The sequence below is a fragment of the Pavona decussata genome, unplaced genomic scaffold, assembly GCF_977016875.1.
Source record: "Pavona decussata unplaced genomic scaffold, jaPavDecu1.1 SCAFFOLD_31, whole genome shotgun sequence".
In the NCBI taxonomy this organism is placed as follows: Eukaryota; Metazoa; Cnidaria; class Anthozoa; order Scleractinia; family Agariciidae; genus Pavona; species Pavona decussata.
In genome coordinates, this window is record NW_028145454.1 from 316,988 (window position 1) to 333,978 (window position 16,991).

The 16,991-nt window shown below is 40.2% G+C and overlaps 1 long non-coding RNA gene, 1 other non-coding gene and 1 pseudogene across 3 annotated transcripts in view; 2 read left to right on the top strand and 1 right to left on the bottom strand.

Annotated features, from left to right (window-relative positions):
• The first annotated feature begins 6,630 nt into the window (after positions 1-6,630).
• Positions 6,631-7,989, top strand: LOC146484704 (ras-related protein Rab-30 pseudogene; annotated as a pseudogene). The gene has a single exon (XR_014863549.1). The product of XR_014863549.1 is annotated as a ras-related protein Rab-30 pseudogene (transcript).
• A 2,028-nt stretch (positions 7,990-10,017) lies between these two features.
• LOC146484705 (U4 spliceosomal RNA) lies at positions 10,018-10,156 on the bottom strand. The gene has a single exon (XR_014863571.1). It is a non-coding gene; the product is annotated as a U4 spliceosomal RNA (small nuclear RNA).
• Positions 10,157-10,957: 801 nt separating this feature from the next.
• The window catches only part of LOC146484706 (uncharacterized), a 28,780-nt gene continuing 22,746 nt past the window's right edge, over positions 10,958-16,991 (top strand). Inside the window, exons 1-2 of the long non-coding RNA XR_014863562.1 lie at positions 10,958-11,229; positions 12,768-12,954. This is a non-coding gene — a long non-coding RNA (uncharacterized LOC146484706). The remainder of the gene's footprint in view (positions 11,230-12,767; positions 12,955-16,991) is intronic.

Below are 16,991 nucleotides of genomic sequence, written 5' to 3' on the forward strand. Positions count from 1 at the left end.
TTCAAACACGAGACTTTCAGCGTTTGACGCTTGGATGCTTCCGGTGCTCGTGATACAAATCTGTTGTCATTCTATCTGATAAAAGCAATTGAAAGAAGAAAAAAAGTGGCCAGCGACAGATCGTTTGTCATTTACAGCACGTGGCTGCATTCCAGAACAATCGATGATAGGTCGCAAAAACGTTTGACATACTTGATGTTTTTCTATCCCTTTTACACGTGTTCAAAAATATTTTTTAAAACTTTTATTTTTAATAGACAATAACAAATTACTCGCTGCAGTGTTTACTATGTTGTCGCATTTAAAATTAATCTTGCAGTTACTTCTGGTCTTGTTTTAAAAATGACTCAGTAACACCGTTTGCATTCATGTGCTTCATCAACAATCACTACGCCGGCAGGTGAGAACCGAGTAAAAGAAACAATGATAAATAGAAGGTATTATAGAAGTCAGATTGGAGGTGCAAAATAAATAAAAGATTTTCCTTCCAGAAATAAATTATATTGTTTTTCGCAAATATACTTTTTTTATTGTTGCGTACCTATAACATGGCCGCCGTGAAAACGCTCTATACATTACAGTTTTTTACTGGTTCAAAATTGCGTTACACTACTTAAGCTAGGTTTTGGTGAAGAGTCCTTGCTTAAGATTCTAGGGAAAACGGGCAATTGGCGATAATTCTAAGGATAAGACAAAACTGACTGCCAAAATATCGTAAAGAATAGTGGATAATCAACACTTTCCATTTGCCCGAACTGGCCGGAGATATCGAAATGGATCAAAACGTAATGCTCCAATTTGAACGACAGTTTATATACCTCTTGTTTGAATTCCTTTTAAATCGCACACGTTGCCCTCGTAACAAGTCCTCCCTCAAGAATTTTGTTCTGCAAACCTTTCCTTCTAATGACAACTTCAAATCAGTTTTACATCCCTAGCCTAATAGCGGCCGATCTGGCGTGGTGAACAAAAAAAATCGATCAACTCGATTGTATGGATAATATACGAGTCTCGTTTAACTTTTGAATTCATTTTGTTTCATTTAGATAGCTCTTAATTGTAACTAGATTTACATGCGTCTAGTAAACACGACTTTTTAGTATCATATGCATGGTGTCTTAGCACCTTTTTTTGTCGCAAAACAGTCGAGGTACAATCGTGTTAGTTTTTGTTTCAGGAGGTTATTCATTTAGTGATATTTGGCCAATTAGGGAACTATAATGTTATTATAAATATTCAAAACACAATTTTGCCATGCACCACCAGCTAGCGAACCAAAGTTACCAGTGTTTTGTTGTTCAAACAGGTGGCGGCAAGACAGGTAGACTTGTTTACAAGACACGAGTTATTAAATTCTCATTTTCAAGCAAATAAACTGGTATCATTAAACCATTATCGCACTCGTTCCAAATTTACCGTACAAAAGAGAACTCTTTCGCCCTTATTGCATGTGGTTTCAGTGCGTTCTTGATTTGAGAAACAGAGTAACTATCGAAGTAATAAATACGTGAAACCTATACGCACAATTTTCCCATTGAAATCGGGCTTGAAGCCCGTAATAAATCCAGTTGTCGTTCCAAGTATTCAATGTTCTGTGCCTACACAGAACGCGCTGCCTTATTTGTCAGTCGCTTGATTTCTAGTCAACCAAAGCTGTGACAAAATGTGATAAATGATTGATGATCGGTTATAGAACAAATTAAGTTCTTTGTGTCGCTTTTTTAATTAGTAGAAACGAGTGTGATGTCCCAATCAATTTAATATGCCCGACTTATAATTAAATTGCCTTAGTAACAGACAGTCACTCTTTCATTTTAACTGCGAGCCAGTAAATTTTTTCACTGTCTGTCGTAACTGAGTTGTCAGTAATACATCGTTATGGTAACAATCTGTTTATACTTCTGAGTCGTTCTAATGTGAGAAGGGTCTTAATTTTGACCATGTTTTCAGTGGGGTTTTAGTTTTGACCATTTTTTTGGTTTTAAGATCTAGGGTATGCATTGCCTGCTGTCCCTGTCAAATAGAGCAGTGTTGATTTCTGCTTGAAAACGTTGGAGAATCGGTGGCCGTTTGAGATGTCCAGTGGTAAAAGATTAAGACTGTAAACAGTACCTGAAGGTAAACGAGTTATTTGCACACCAGGCTCGAGATCGCGGCGGAAGTCTACTGACTTACTTTTGCCGTTTTGATCTGAAAGAAGGAGAAAGCTTTTAATTTGGTGTTCTGGTCTAAAATCGTTACAAAAGCGTACTATTTACACCGAAATAGATTTAAGGTTTTACTGCAGTTTTGCGGCCCACACCGCAACCAAAATTTCTTGGATGTGCAAAAAAGATGGACACAAGCCGTTAACAAATAAAATGGCTATAAAAGACATTCCGCTATATCGTTATTGTTTTGTCTAGCTTTTAGCTGCATGGACACTGATTTTTTTTCCCTGTCGCATCTGTTTACCTGCAGCTGGTAGCTAAAACTGAAAACCATAAGCGACGCCCCAAGTTTCGTTCTGTCATGCATGTCTACCATATGGTGCAAGTAGGAGAGGAGGAACAATTTACTTATTTATTTTATTATTTTATTTTATTTTTGGCGGCGGCCGGACTTTACAATAATTAAACACAATGCTTACAAAATGACCACAAGTAGCGAGAATAATTTTGTTACAATTTATGTAACTAAAACGTATCGTAGTGCTAAAATATTCATATGACATGTCTCTCAAAACAGTGATCTGATAGCTCAAAGGAACGTGGCGTTCTATTTTAAATATCACAAGCTTATGTTCTCCAAATCCACTTTTTTCAACAAATTTATAAGAGTTAATCATGCATTGTTTGTTTGGCGGATGCCACTGTTAGCAGTCAAAGCTAGTTTAAGGGAAACATGTTACAAAAAAGATTTGTCGGGCTTCATGTCCGTTACCCTGTCGGAACCAGCTGTTTCCCGTTCTTTTTTTTTTTTGAGGGGGGGGGGGGGGGGGTGGAGGGGGGTAGGGGGTCGTCTATCCGGTATGATGACACTTTGATCGTGCGTAGTTGAGCGCGCGAAAAACGCTTCTACCGTCCTATGAATTCTGTAAGGGAACGTTGCCCATTTCTTTTTCCCGACCGATAAATACACACGCAAGCACTGCTCAATAAGGGATTTTACAATGTGCTTTTACTTTCTTGCGGCTTCAGTCAACCCTCCCGATCATGAAGCATACGTTTTCCCGTCCTTGTTGCCGTACATGATTTTGTATTGCTCTGTATGCACAAGTTAAGTTTTATTACAACACTGTACAATTTTCCCCGTGTGCGGGCGGCTCGCCGTTTCCGCTGCTTAATTTTGGAGTTTCCCGGGAGGAAATACTTGTGAGGTCACCAGTTTTCCCTTTACCGACCAACTGTTGATTCACTTTGTAAGGACTTGAATTCCATGAAGATTTAGAGACTGCTAATTTTAGCGATTCTACTAAAGCGAAGTTTTTTTTGTGTGTGTGTGTGTGTGTTTTTTTCCATAGTCCACGTTTTTAAAAATTTAAATTTAGCTTGAGTACCTAAATCAGAAATTACTTATCGAAGGGCTAAACTCGTGTAATTAAGGTAAAAGGAATTGTTCGCCAATCGGCGACACCCGATAGACGCGTAAAATCGTGGTAAAACGGTTTGAATGCGTGAGTTAAGATTCTGGCTAGTGTCACGGATATACTGAATAAATTTCACACTTCTGCGCAGGCAAGCTAGGTAGGCGGTCTTCTTTTTCAGTTAGTACAGTTATCTATTGGTAATATACCGACCGTAAATCTTGTTCCTGTTTTGACTAATGAGACGGCGTATTTCACTCTATACTTTCTTTTTTGTACGTGTTCTAACGCGCACGTTTCCAGAATAAAACTGTCATTTCGGAGAATGAGAGGGATTCTTCTGGGGAGGGGAGAGGCTTGATCGAGGGTCCGCGAGGTTCGCGCGCGAGTTTTCACGTTGAGAGAACGCCGTTGCTTTAAAGAGAGGTGTTTTAAAAAAGTAGCTGATCGCCAATGCGTCATCAACTAAGTGAAAACGGAATATAGAAACAAATTTACTAAATCACTTTAGCTACTTATGCCCATTTGCTATGTCCGTTACAGAAACTATTTCAGGAAAAAACAAATTTAGAATATCATCTCATTAAAAAAGAAAACGATTTAAAAATAAATGTTTCGTCATTTCTCGTTTTAAACTGCAACTCAATATCCAATTCTGCGTTGCATGCATCGGAGGAAGAAAATTGTATCTTTCGCACACTAAAACGCCCACGCGTCTGAAACGAGCGATTCTATTGACGATGATTGTTGGCATACAAGCGGAAGCTTACCGACACGCCTGAATTCACGTTTGATCATTCGATACAAAAGGAAATAAACGCACATTTGCTATGGGCGCAACTTCCTTGTGTAGCTGGATATTTGGGGATCAGGTTTATGTCGCAAATCGAGTACGTCAAAGTTCTTCGAGTACAATTACGACTTAAAGTGGGTATGCTGAATGTCTGAAAGACACGGGGGTGAGTCAATAAGTGATTTTATGGACGTGAGTTCATTACTTCCTGTCATACATGTGAACTTCGGATGAAACAGTTGATAACCTCTATTCTTAGAGTCTGAAATGTCGTCCGTCTCATCCCTCTTGCTCCGTTAGGTGGGACCACGAGAAAGGAGGACGTATTCTCATGGTGCTAGCAGAAAAATGTCCTTAAAAGCCAAGACATTCCTCTTTGGCGATAATTCTCTTTATTCTCATTACCTGTATGTTCGATCAAGCAGTGAGATTGTAAGGAGAATTTAGATGCTGGTCTCTATTGAAGGCTTAAAGGGATAATTGTCAGAACCGCGATTTAGCATTAATTAGTTGCTAAAGTAAATTTGAAAATCTACATTGGACTCTTTTTAATCAGACCAGGATCAAATGCCATAGAAAGTATCCAAAAATAAGACATTTCGAAGAGGAATAATCACCATTTTTCCCGAAAATCAAACACTTTGGGAATCAAACTGAAGCTATTTCTCAAATTAGCGGTGACCAATGATGGAAAGTTAACATGTTTTGTTAACAGTTACGCGTTTCGTTCCAGTTCCAGTTTCGAATCGTTCGTTAGAATTGAAAAAACGAAAGACAGAGACTTTGTGAAACAAATTATCAAGTACACCCAAGCATAAATGATAACCGCTTAAAACACTCAGCCGACACGCGTGCCTTTCTTTCCGAGTAATCAAAGAAGTAATCGCTAACAGTAAATAGCATTTGGTAAGAACAGTGTGTCGATCAAGCCATTCTCTTGGCGGCAAACATAAACACGTGCGGCACACTCACAGTGGCGTAGTCAAACAATGCTCGATACAATTGGAAGATAAATTTATTATTATAAACGGCGGTCCAGATATTAAACTCGGGACTTAGTGAATAATGACCAATAATAACGCTATAGGCTGCGCGCAGTTAACAAGTACTTGCGAGTTTCTTCGAGAAGCGAAGTTGTTATGACTGTTTCAACACCGCTGCTAGTTGTGCTCGCAGCCCGCTCTATAGTTTAAGGTTTGAATGCAAAGCAGATGTCTCCCGCCGCTCGCCGAATACATGATTGCAAAACGAACCGTTGGAAAAGTTAAAATCATCTCAATCTTATTTGTGGAAATGTTTTCTCAACAAATTTTGGATTGTTTTGTATTTTCCCCATTGTGCATGATTGGCGGGCAAGAAATATACCGTTAGCTGGAATCGCAAAACGGTTTCTTTTGCCCAAAAAGAAAGAACCAGGATTACCGTTTTAAAACAGGAACAAAGGGTATTTGGGAAACAAAGACAGGCCTAAATTATGTTCATTATATTCAAGACCAATAGCGGCAAAAAATATTCGGTGTTCCTCGGTAAAAGGATTTAAGGGCGAATTTAGTTGAGTAGGAAAATTGGATTATAAAACGTTGCTAATCAGTGCACCTTAAGGGAGATTTCAAATGCGCGTATCTTTACCAAGAAAGCCAATTGATTAGTTTTTGCTGTCGAACAAAGAAGATTTCTTGTCACATCCCAAGCTTTTGTTCACAAACCATCTTCCAGGTGCCATAATTCTTTTTTCTTATTTGAGATTTTTGTTTCCTTTGTAGACAAATTGATGAAAGAAATAATATAAAATAAACGAGAACACCAAGTATCGAACTTAGGAAATTTGGACGATTTAAAGCGATATTGAATGCATTAAGACTAAGTTAGCGAACGTAGCTTTTATAAGATGCACGAAAGAGCGTCGTTTGGAGTAAAGACCATTGTTTCACTAATAAAACCGAACCACATGACATGGGCCTTCCAACCGGGAACAAGCGTCCATAACTTCCGTTCTATGCTCTACCTCCCGTCTAAGGCTACAATCACAAGCGCTACGGCTATTTCAAACCGAAATCCTTAACTAAAATGGAGATTTTTTTTTTTTTTTCAATTTGGATCCCTTTGCTCATACGTCGCGACTCCACGTGCCTTGGAGTGCGTGTAATGGTCACGTGTCTAAATGTATTGTTTAGTCTGGCACGCGAACGGCTCGCGAGGCAGGTGCAAGAAACAAACATATGTTTTGAGCAATATCGTGTGTGGCACGCGCCTGCTTTTTTGTTGTTAGCAAACAAGTGATTCCTCGAGGGACTCCAAAACAAAGCTCTCTGTTTCTTTGATTGCGCAGAATAATGCTCTTACAATGTGTCAAATGAGCGGCGAAAGGAAATTATGCTCTTTCAATCGGAAACAATAGCCACGCAACAGTGAACACCCTTCACGGCTTGAGTTACCGCTGGGCTGGGCTGGATATAAAAGCGGCACGCTTGGCACTTGCCATTCAGTAACTCACTGAACACGAAGTGAGCGCGTCGCTGAAAAACAGGCTGAGCAGATTTGCTGAATTGAAAACGGTAGAGGACATGGATGAAGCCTCGAGAAACGACTTCAAATATTTGTTCAAAATTTTAGTCATCGGAGACGTTGGTGTTGGAAAAACGTCCTTGATTCGACGATTTACCAAGGGCTACTTCGCCGAGAACATCACTTCAACGGTCGGGGTTGATGTGGACTCGAAGATCGTGAACATTCACGGCGACAAGGTGAAACTGCAGTGCTGGGACACTGCCGGACAGGAGAAATATCGCTCAATAACACAGAGCTATTACAGAAACGCTGATGCTGTCATCATGGTGTTTGATCTGACAAACCAAGGATCATTCGCGAGCATTCCACAATGGCTCATGGACGTACAGCGCTACACGAACAAGAACGCGGTCAAAGTTCTTGTCGGAAATAAGACGGACTTGAAAGGCGCCAGACGCATGGTAAACTCTCGATCCGCGGCGAATCTCGCAGAATTTGAGGACTTGCTGTATATTGAAACGTCCGCAAAATGGGACGATAACATTGAGACTTTGTTCACGGAACTAGCTGAACAGCTGAGAGAAAACGCAAAGAGCAAGAGCCTGAATTGTATGAACAGCGCACACAGCTGTATTACAAAGAAGAGCTACAGTATTGCGTCGTATATAAAGAGACTTGGGCAAAAAATTCCCATACAAAGCCCAGCAAGTTTCTGTAGAATTTAGATTTAAAATAATCAAGCTTTATTCAGTTTTTTAACAGTCTCGGCGCTTGATCTAAAGACTATAAGATCGTCTTCTACTTCTTTGTCTTTGCTTTCATCGCGAATTTTGTAACATGAATTCTTCTAGCTGCGGACGAGGAAATAGCTGAGACGAAGTTGAAAAAATTGCGCCGTAATATCAAATACGAATTTTTGCTTGAAATCAAGCTTCTAATCGCAATTTGTTTCTAAAATTAAATAATGTATAAAAATGTGCGCGTGGAGCACTCAGCTGTATACATGTATATTTTATAACAGAAATTATATTTGTAATATAACTCAGAAATGTGAATATATAGATGATATATAATGTATAAAATAAAAAATTTTCTGCCATCAAAAAGAGTTATTAGTTCTTTCTGCTTTTTGCCCTATGAATATTTTTGGGTGGTTTATTGAGAGAAAACATTTGTGTCAAATATAGCACCCGTTCCAGCTTTGTATTTAATAAATGGGTTTAAAAACTGAATTGATTATTCGAGGCACGTGGCGGTTACCAGAGCACAAAAAGCTGACTTTGTTAGCTTGTGTCATGCTAATCATGCTAAAAATAAGAAAAGAATCACGCTTTCAGTCGGCGTCGCAGTATGAAAGAAGGAAAAGGAAACTTTCAAACAATTTATTTTCTATTTCTGCTAACAATATGCTGAAAGGCTGGATGCGTTTTTCATCTATGTTCATGAAGATCATAAGCGCGACGCATGAAAAGAATTTCTTTATACCGAATACGACAAGCGGGAAAGGAAAGTGCTAAAATAAATCTGAACTCCGACGTTCTTCTAGCTACGGAAGCATGTTTTTCTCTTCACGGTTAACCGATTTTCAATCAAGCCGCACAGAGTCCTTTGTGCCCATGCAAATTTGACTCGAAATTTAAAATTTTATAACTGATTTGCATAAACAGCCGGTAACAGCCCTGTCTCGCAGTTTGAGTTAAAATATTCGGCCTCGATTCGTCCGCTATAAGTTGTATAAGTTAGTCTACAGGAAATTGGAGATTCATTTTTAGTTTTCAGAAAAATAACCAATTATTCTAGAATACTGCGGGGGCGTTTAGTTCGTTTTAACTGCTTCTTTTCGTAATAACTTTCTTCGTTGATCAACTTCTGTTTTGGTTTCAGTTATTCAGCTGGAGTTGAACCGCAACAAAGCAGCTTACGCTTTGTGATTGCTTGAGGCTAATTTCCTTCCAAATTAAAGTGCACTTTGATAAGGCACTGCATTATAATTAAAAGGCTTAAGAAGCTGAAATGTAGATAAATGCATTTTAAAAGTGGAGCAGTGAGATTTTAAGGGAATAAAATACACTTCTGGCCGGTTGCACTCAATTTTGTTAGCCGACGGTCATGAACATGGCATCTCTTTATCGCAAAAAATATTACTTGGCAGTCCTGCTAAGTTCTGAACTTGCTAAGCAAAAGAAAAATCCATTTAGCTCTTTGGCACCCTTGTGTAAATAAAAACCTAAAACGTAAGTTATAATCATCGAAAACGTGTTTCAGAGAGATCCAGAGACAGTGATTTATTGATGTAGTCGGCTGTATTTAGTTGGCGCTCCCATCAGGAGCTGTCGAGAACTCCGATAAACTCTGTGTTTTTCTAAATAATTTATCAGTTGATATTTGCCTTCTAAGCCACAGATAAGTAGGCAGTCTAAAAGCTTCAACTAATCGTTACTTTGACTCAGTAGAAATAATATATATTTCGCCGCATGTGTTCGCTGATGCGGCTGATGAAGACTCGGTCAATATTCTTATGTGTGCTGATATGACTGGCGCTTACAACAGCTGCCGGCAAACCTTTTATGAAAGACTGAAGCAAATAAAACTTCTTTAAGCCAAACATAAATATGCTTAGCCAAAGTCATAAACTATGAAGATATTCGATCTTCTCTTTACTCACTCCTCTATGGTTTCAACCAGCTGTCAAAACGAAAGTAATATATGATTTCTCCGCTCACATAAGACACTTGCGTGAAAACCAAACACAGAGGCAAGTCAGTACTTGCTTCGTTAGCAATGCCAACAAGATCATACAAACTCTCACGACAACCTTTAAACATTGTGTGTCTATAACTTCAGTGCCATTTTTTAATTTTGTCGATTGTTTGGAATAATTTTTGCTAGAAACCAGCGTGGTAAAAGTACCTCACTCGATCATTCACAACTTTCACGTGGCAAAGCATTATGCGATGGAGTGACAGTCACCTCTCACGGTATTTTGACATTTTTCTTTGCCTTAGTTTCATTACTGTCTGTAAGAAACCGAAAAAATGTTTCCCTGGAAAATAGATTAACCGCAAAACAATGTCAACAACAACTATTACATAACCTTACCCGCAGCGATCTTAAAAATTAAATTTTCTTATGCTTTTATTGGATTTAAAGGTCCACGTATGGACCGACAAAAATTGCAAAGCCGGCTGTATTTCAAGCCGTCTTGCGGGGTATTGGGAAAAGTTTTCAATCAGCAATAACCGCGCCTCGGATGAACCTCACTGGCTACGGTAATGCCACTGCGCAAAGCTGAATCAAGGAGGTATCGGTACGTCATTTCAAGCAATCAATCGTACTATCAATGTGGGATCTAATCGCATTTTTTTTTTAGTTTTCGTACCTTGGATATTTTTGTCTTAAAGAAAGCTTTTCATTTTCTTTTTTAAATTGTTAAAAAGTTTAATCTTAACAATTCAGCTTATTAAGCGTAGTTTGGACGTGAAACTGCGTAATTCAGAGAAGGTTGACAAATTACGCATGCGCATTCTGTTATTTTTGTTGTGTCACAGTTGAGGTTTGCGCAATATGAAAATCTGGTAGTAAACTATTGGATGGAAGTTGTAAGTATCATAAATGTTTCACGAAGCGTCGATGTCTCAGAATCGCAACTGGACATCGTGCAATTCGCCGGATGATTTGACGTGCATACATGTCTGTTTCCTTTATAGGATCGACATGTTTTTCGTTGCGATTTTGATATGTCCGTAACATTAAAATATAAAATCTTGTTGAAAACGTGAAATGTAAACAAACCTTGAACTTGGCCCCGACCTTTTATTCGAAAAATGTGATAGAAACGTAAACATCGCGGACAACCACCGTTACAGGTATTGCGTGATCTCAGGAACGATAATTTACATTCACAACTGTTTGCACGCAAATTACAATATACCCTCGGACGGCTGCGTAACACTGTCAGAAATACATTAATTCGTTTGCATCAGGGAAAAAAAAACTTTTGATTGCTAGTAAACTTTTTTTAAAGTCAGTGTGGAAATAAAGGCGAAACCATCTGGTAATAGATATCGGAAGGTTTGTTATTGATATTTTAGAAAGCAATCCGATCCCACAATGATAACGAGGTCTTGCGCAAACTTAAAGGTGAATATTGCTTGAGGGCGACATAATTTGTTGGTTATTGACTTTTAAATTTCTCAAGAACGGTGGTTTTGCCGAATGGCGAAACTGCCACCTTTGATAATCATTGGAAATGAAAACAAATGTACCAGTGGTAGATGCTTAGGGTAAATTGCGAAATATGACAGCCAAACGCACAAGAGTGGCGAATGTCGAAGTATGGATTCAGACTACGGGGACGCCAAGGGTAAAAATAATGTTCGGGTGTTATTTTCAGTCTTATTTATCAAACAGTAGCCTATTAAATCACAATACGAAAAACATAACTTTACGATTTCTTGCGATTGTAAATTACGTTTTATCAATCCTGCTAGTATTTGTAAATTTAATTTGTAATTCGCTGTGATCATTAATATGCAATACAGTGCCTCCTCTCAAAACGCAAAACAGACGCCTTTCTGAGCAGCGTGGAAAGCTGGTCCCGGCTGCATTTCATTTCTTTGTCTCTAAAACACTAGCACCACTCTAAAGCGGACTTACAGGGAAAACAGGTCTCAAAGGTGTCCGCCGTGTAAGGAGTCTGGAAGAAGCTGGCAGTGTCTGCTTCATTGCAAATGCGCAACCGAGTATCTGGCCTTCCTAAGGGGATGGGAGAGGGGGCTTAAAGGGGAAGAAGGTCTGAGAACGTCCGAATTTCGGGCGTTTACGCTGATCGGATGAAACGCAAAGGCCTTTTATCCAACGCCGTGGGAGATGGCCACTGAAAACTGTATTTTGGCTTTAGATAAAAACGTATCTAAGTTAAAGAAGCATAAGAAGGGATGGAATCCTTATGCCTGTTCGTCGGACTCAACGAAAGATCGACCGAGAACTGTGTCGAAAAACCTGTTACTCAGGTTATATACCGTATTTTCTCGATTGAACGCCGGACCCCGATTAAACGCCGGCTTCGTATAAACGCCGGGTCAAAACTGCCGATAATAAACGCCGGGTGCGTTTAATCGGGGTCCCGGCGTTTATTAGGGGTCGAGATCACAAGGACCGGTTACAAGTACAGGTGTAAATAGTAACCTCTTGAATGGCACTGTTACGACATACCAAGTGCGGTAACGGCGTAACATAACTGGGATAGTTGCTGCACAGCGAAATAAAATATAGCAATGTATCCGTGCTCGTGTTGTATTATTGACGCACTTTCTTCCTTGTGCTGTAGTGCTCACTGTCGTTTGAATCGCGAGGATCACTCCAGCGTTTGTTTATAAGTTGTTTCATTCTTTTCATGAGTTGTCCTTTCTGGGAGGAAATCGCGCATTGCACAGTATAAATAGGGACTTCAAGGCCACCTTGTTTCAAATTGCTTGCTCGATAGTTTTTCTGTCTCACTTTAGCTGAAATGTTCCTTCCATGTTTGACGAAGAAGCGAAGAGTCGATGACAGCTCGATAGGTATATACCCGACATTTATCCTTTCGTTACCAGGTCCATGCTCACTATAAACAGCCATTGCACATGGGTCGTACTTGCACGAGTAATCCAGGGAAAAATCGTCCAGCACTAACAAACTGCCCCTAGGTTTCCGAGGATCGGTAATAATAAATCAACCTGGAAAAATGGCTGAAAATGCGATTAAACGTCGGCCTCCAAAGAACGCCGGGTCAAAACTGCCGAATTTTAAATAAACGCCGGCGGTGTTTAATCGAGAAAGTACGGTATATCTTCTACCTCAACTCGCACTCGCGCGGGTGAAACGCACGATTTATATATCGAAATGTACCTCTGTCTGCAGGCTCGCCTCCTCACTAGCGGTTTTGCAGCACAACGTAGCCGTCAGGGGTGCGTAGTTTTGGCGGTAAATTCCGGAAAACAGCTATGGCGGAGCGAATTTAAAATTATTGGTATGACTTAGATCAGCTGTCGCCTCTATCTCCTGTGCAACTGCTAAGGATGAGATCCCAGCTGCCCAAGAACAGACGGTAAGGATATTTATTTTTTTAATCAATTTTGGAAATGTACATTCCGTTTCCTCTTGCTTCTCGATCACAACTTATTGATTGATTGAGGCAAAACAGAATTGTTGTCAATCGTAGGCAATCCTCACTGCTAAATTCAAGTCTCACAGTCATCGCCAACTAAAGAATCGTTTAAACCAGTTAACGATATGATCGCAAACTATCACAAAATCGCACTTGGATCACATATGCCCACATACTTCTGCCATCGCTTAACATTGTCTGCCGAGATGATTCCTGCGACCGCATGACCATTGCAGAAGATCTTCGATGCTGCATTATAATAAACTTGATTGTAAACGATCGGCGATCGAAGATCGATCAATATAGCTGTATAATAAGCTCGTAACGAAGAGGAATTCACTTACCTTTATTTTGTTGTATTTTTCCTGGGACATATTGCGGGCATTTTGGATGTTTTGAAGATGATTTGTATCAGAGCGGCGAACAATGAATGCTCACAACAGAACTGAAACGCGAGACGCTATGTCGAGGAAATTAATGGTTAACCCTATCGTGACCATGCATCGTCAAATTTCGTTTTGTAATTTCGAACAGCCCAACATGAATTCTCGTGGCATTTGTACAGCTTCTCCCCTCTACTGCTAGAATAGGTTTTTCTCATGAATAAATTTATGTCAACAAGAAAGGAGAATTTGAATTTTGATATTGGGTTTAAATGGCTAACATCCACAACTGTGACAGTGGGGGGGACGTGACAGGATATCCGTTACCCACTCCGGAGTCTGATCAATGCAAATCTCATCCATTTTCTTCATATATTGCATTATTATTATCTAGCCCAGTGACTGAAGTACTCCTTGTCTGGCGTTCTCCCATTAATAGCGCCTGTGGGAAGGGATGGGGGGGGGGGGGGGGCTGTACATACTGTTCGTTGTAGTCTAAAATAGTTATTGTAACAGTTAGTAGGTAGCGTTCTTACATAATTGAAGGTTATATTACACAGGGCAGCAAGTAGATTACAATTTACTTTATAGGGTGGATTAAGTACTTAATTTTGTGATCTTTTCAACATGGGTTCGGGTGAGGGGGCGAGGTATGCACAAGCTGAACTGCGCTTCGCTTCGTAGTTCCCATACCTGTCATACCTTCCGGTCTACCTTCATTCCGCGGGTTCCTGCTCCTTCCTAAGTACTCCCTCCCCTCATATAATAATGATATCTTGGTGTTGCATTCAATTATCCGCCTTGCGGAAACTACGCTTCTCAGCCGGCTACAAAGTGAAACTCTTTTGAGATCCTGCCTCCTCCCTCCCGTCCCCTAAATTACACCTCGCAGAGCAACTGCTTTAGGCTTTAGTTAATTATAAGGTGCGCGTTTCGAAATTGGTTGCTGCATTTAATTTGTTCGTACCTGTGCAGTGGGCTACTTAAGTGCAAGTGACGAACAATCGCACCATAGACACTTGTCATTTTCGTAGCCTAGCACGCTTGTATAGTTGTCGAACCTAGGTATGTGTAGCGCTTGTTAATTTAAGGTACAATCGTATGATGTTTTCTTACGAACGTGTTTCATGTCAAAGCCGTTGTGACTTTCGTTCTCGAAATCAATAGTGTGAGTTGTGAATCGTTTCTCTTGCGATTGGAGGCCGAACACAACATGGAAGATTAGTAGCAGGTTGCGGTCACAGGCGCTTCTTCATTTCATATCAAAATGTTCTATTTCACACTGAAAAATGGCTAAAACCCATACCCATTATAGCGCCTGAAGGTTTAATATATAACAGAGGGAAGGCTCAAACGACCATCTCCTCTTCTTGGTCAAGTAATCATATAGGTGTGCGGTATTGATTGGTCACGGCTGGCGAAATGTCACGGAGGCACACAGCAGCCTATCGAACAGTCCCAAGGTATTAAAAGTCAACCTCAACTGAGGTTTCTATACAAGTTGGCTGTTTTTATGCAAGAGTCTCACAATCCGTCTGGGATGACGACATTGAGCAAACATCTTAGTGCCACTTGATGCGTCTTGTAGTTCCTCCAATATAAAGAAGGGCACTAGACGGATAATGCGTCTAGACAAACTAGCCAGACGGTCATAGCAGTTTGTTAGATGTCAGTTTCTCTTGCTGCAGCTCTTCTCGTGGCTAATCCTGCCAATATTTGAGCGGCAGGGCCGGCTGCAGTAACGGCACGTAAGGGTGTCAAAATTTGAGACGGCGGTTGTTTGACGCACTCTCTGTTTTCTTTGATCGCGCTTCTCGTCCCACTCGGCCCTCAGCATCTCTTCCTGCAGGGGCACCGCAGATCTCCAGGCCGCTCGATCTGACGCCATTCGTTTGCAGAATTTTGGGTCGATCTGTAGATGCTTCATGGTGCCCTTGCACACGTCTTTATAGGCTTTATTGCTTAATGCGTCTTGATGTACCATCTTCGATGGCCGTTTTCATGCCTAAGGCGGATTATCCGTCAAGACGGATAACTCTTCTGACGAACTATCCGTCCTAATGTGAAAGCGCAACTTTATAGAAGACGGATTTTCCGTCCGTCAGACGTATAATTCGTTCTCAAAATCCGTTTCAAGAGACGGATAATCAGACAGATTATCCGTCTAAAATTGTAACCGTCCCGTTTTCACATTGAGACGGATAATTCGTCTAGGTCGAATAATCCGTCTCCAGTTTGAAAACGGCCGCTTGTGCGTCGTTCAAGACACACCAAGCCGATAGTTAGTTCAGACGCATATGCCAGTGCCTATTTCCCGTTTATATACCAGATGAACTACGAGACGCATAATCAGACGCGCTAAAATTATTTGCCCAAGTCCACCCAAGATAGATTATGCGCCTCTGGTACTATAACAACAGCCATTAGGGAATTTCATCCATGCACACGACTCAAACGTTCGATTGAACACAGCGTAATAAACATTACAACAGGAAAGTCAGTGCTGCTCTATAGCTTTCATGATTTGAATGGTCAAACTTTCGGTTTTAACAACAGACTTAGCAAAAGTCGCGTTTTGGGACTGGAAATATTGTTAACTCAGTGATTTTTCTTTTGGTAACCTAAACCATGCACCTGTACTTACCGTAACTTTCCTTTGTACATTCCAACCAGCGTCAACGAGTCTCCGCCATTTTCGATCATCACTAACATGCCACTGAGCTGTTTTGTCCGAAACCACAACTTGAGTTCGTTACTCTCTCCATGGTTCCTCGCTGTGGTCATGTGCGGATAAACCTGGTATCCGCTGCCTTTGAAGCTAAGCTCCTTGTGTGCACCATTTGCAAACAGAGCCAGCGATAGGACGAGAAACAGTCCATAAATGCCGCTTCGCTTCAAGATGGGTTTTAAGCGATCTAAAAACTCCATTTTCCCGAGAATTGTATTCAACAAACGCAAACACTAAGACGTAGTTTTGGCAAAACTATCAGCTTTCAGTCCGACTAGTTTACTTAACTGGCTGATGCACGTCTGTACAACGCCTTGCTTTTCGGTGAAATCATAATATTTGTTAATAATCGTTTACCGTAGAACTTTCTTGTCTCGCTGTATGTAGACTTAACACTGTATCCGGTTACCACTTTACAAGTACAGTAAATGATTTTAGAGAGGATAATAAAGAAAATAATCACCTCTGAAAGAAAATTATTGAAATGTGTTAACGAACCCCGATATAAACATTTTTTCTTGTGCAAACAATCACTTAAATTAGTTTTCTCCTTTCCTCATTTGAAGATTTTGTCACTGAGCCGGATTAGCGACGTTTAAATTAAATTTTTTATGAAGGCGTTATGATCAGGTGCATCCGACCTTTTAGAATATTGTAAGAACACTATTCTTGTGTTCAAAAGGGAGACACAAAGCAGTTCGTGAATCAAAGGTTGCTAATTCTCCCATTCACCATATGCTAATATTTTCAACCTGGATTGTATGTCGAGAGTTTTGAAACCATCAGCCTTATTAACTGAAATATTCAGCTGCTGTAAGGAGTTTTCAAGCTTTATTGTGTTTTCTTAAATTTCTAGTTTCCTTGGT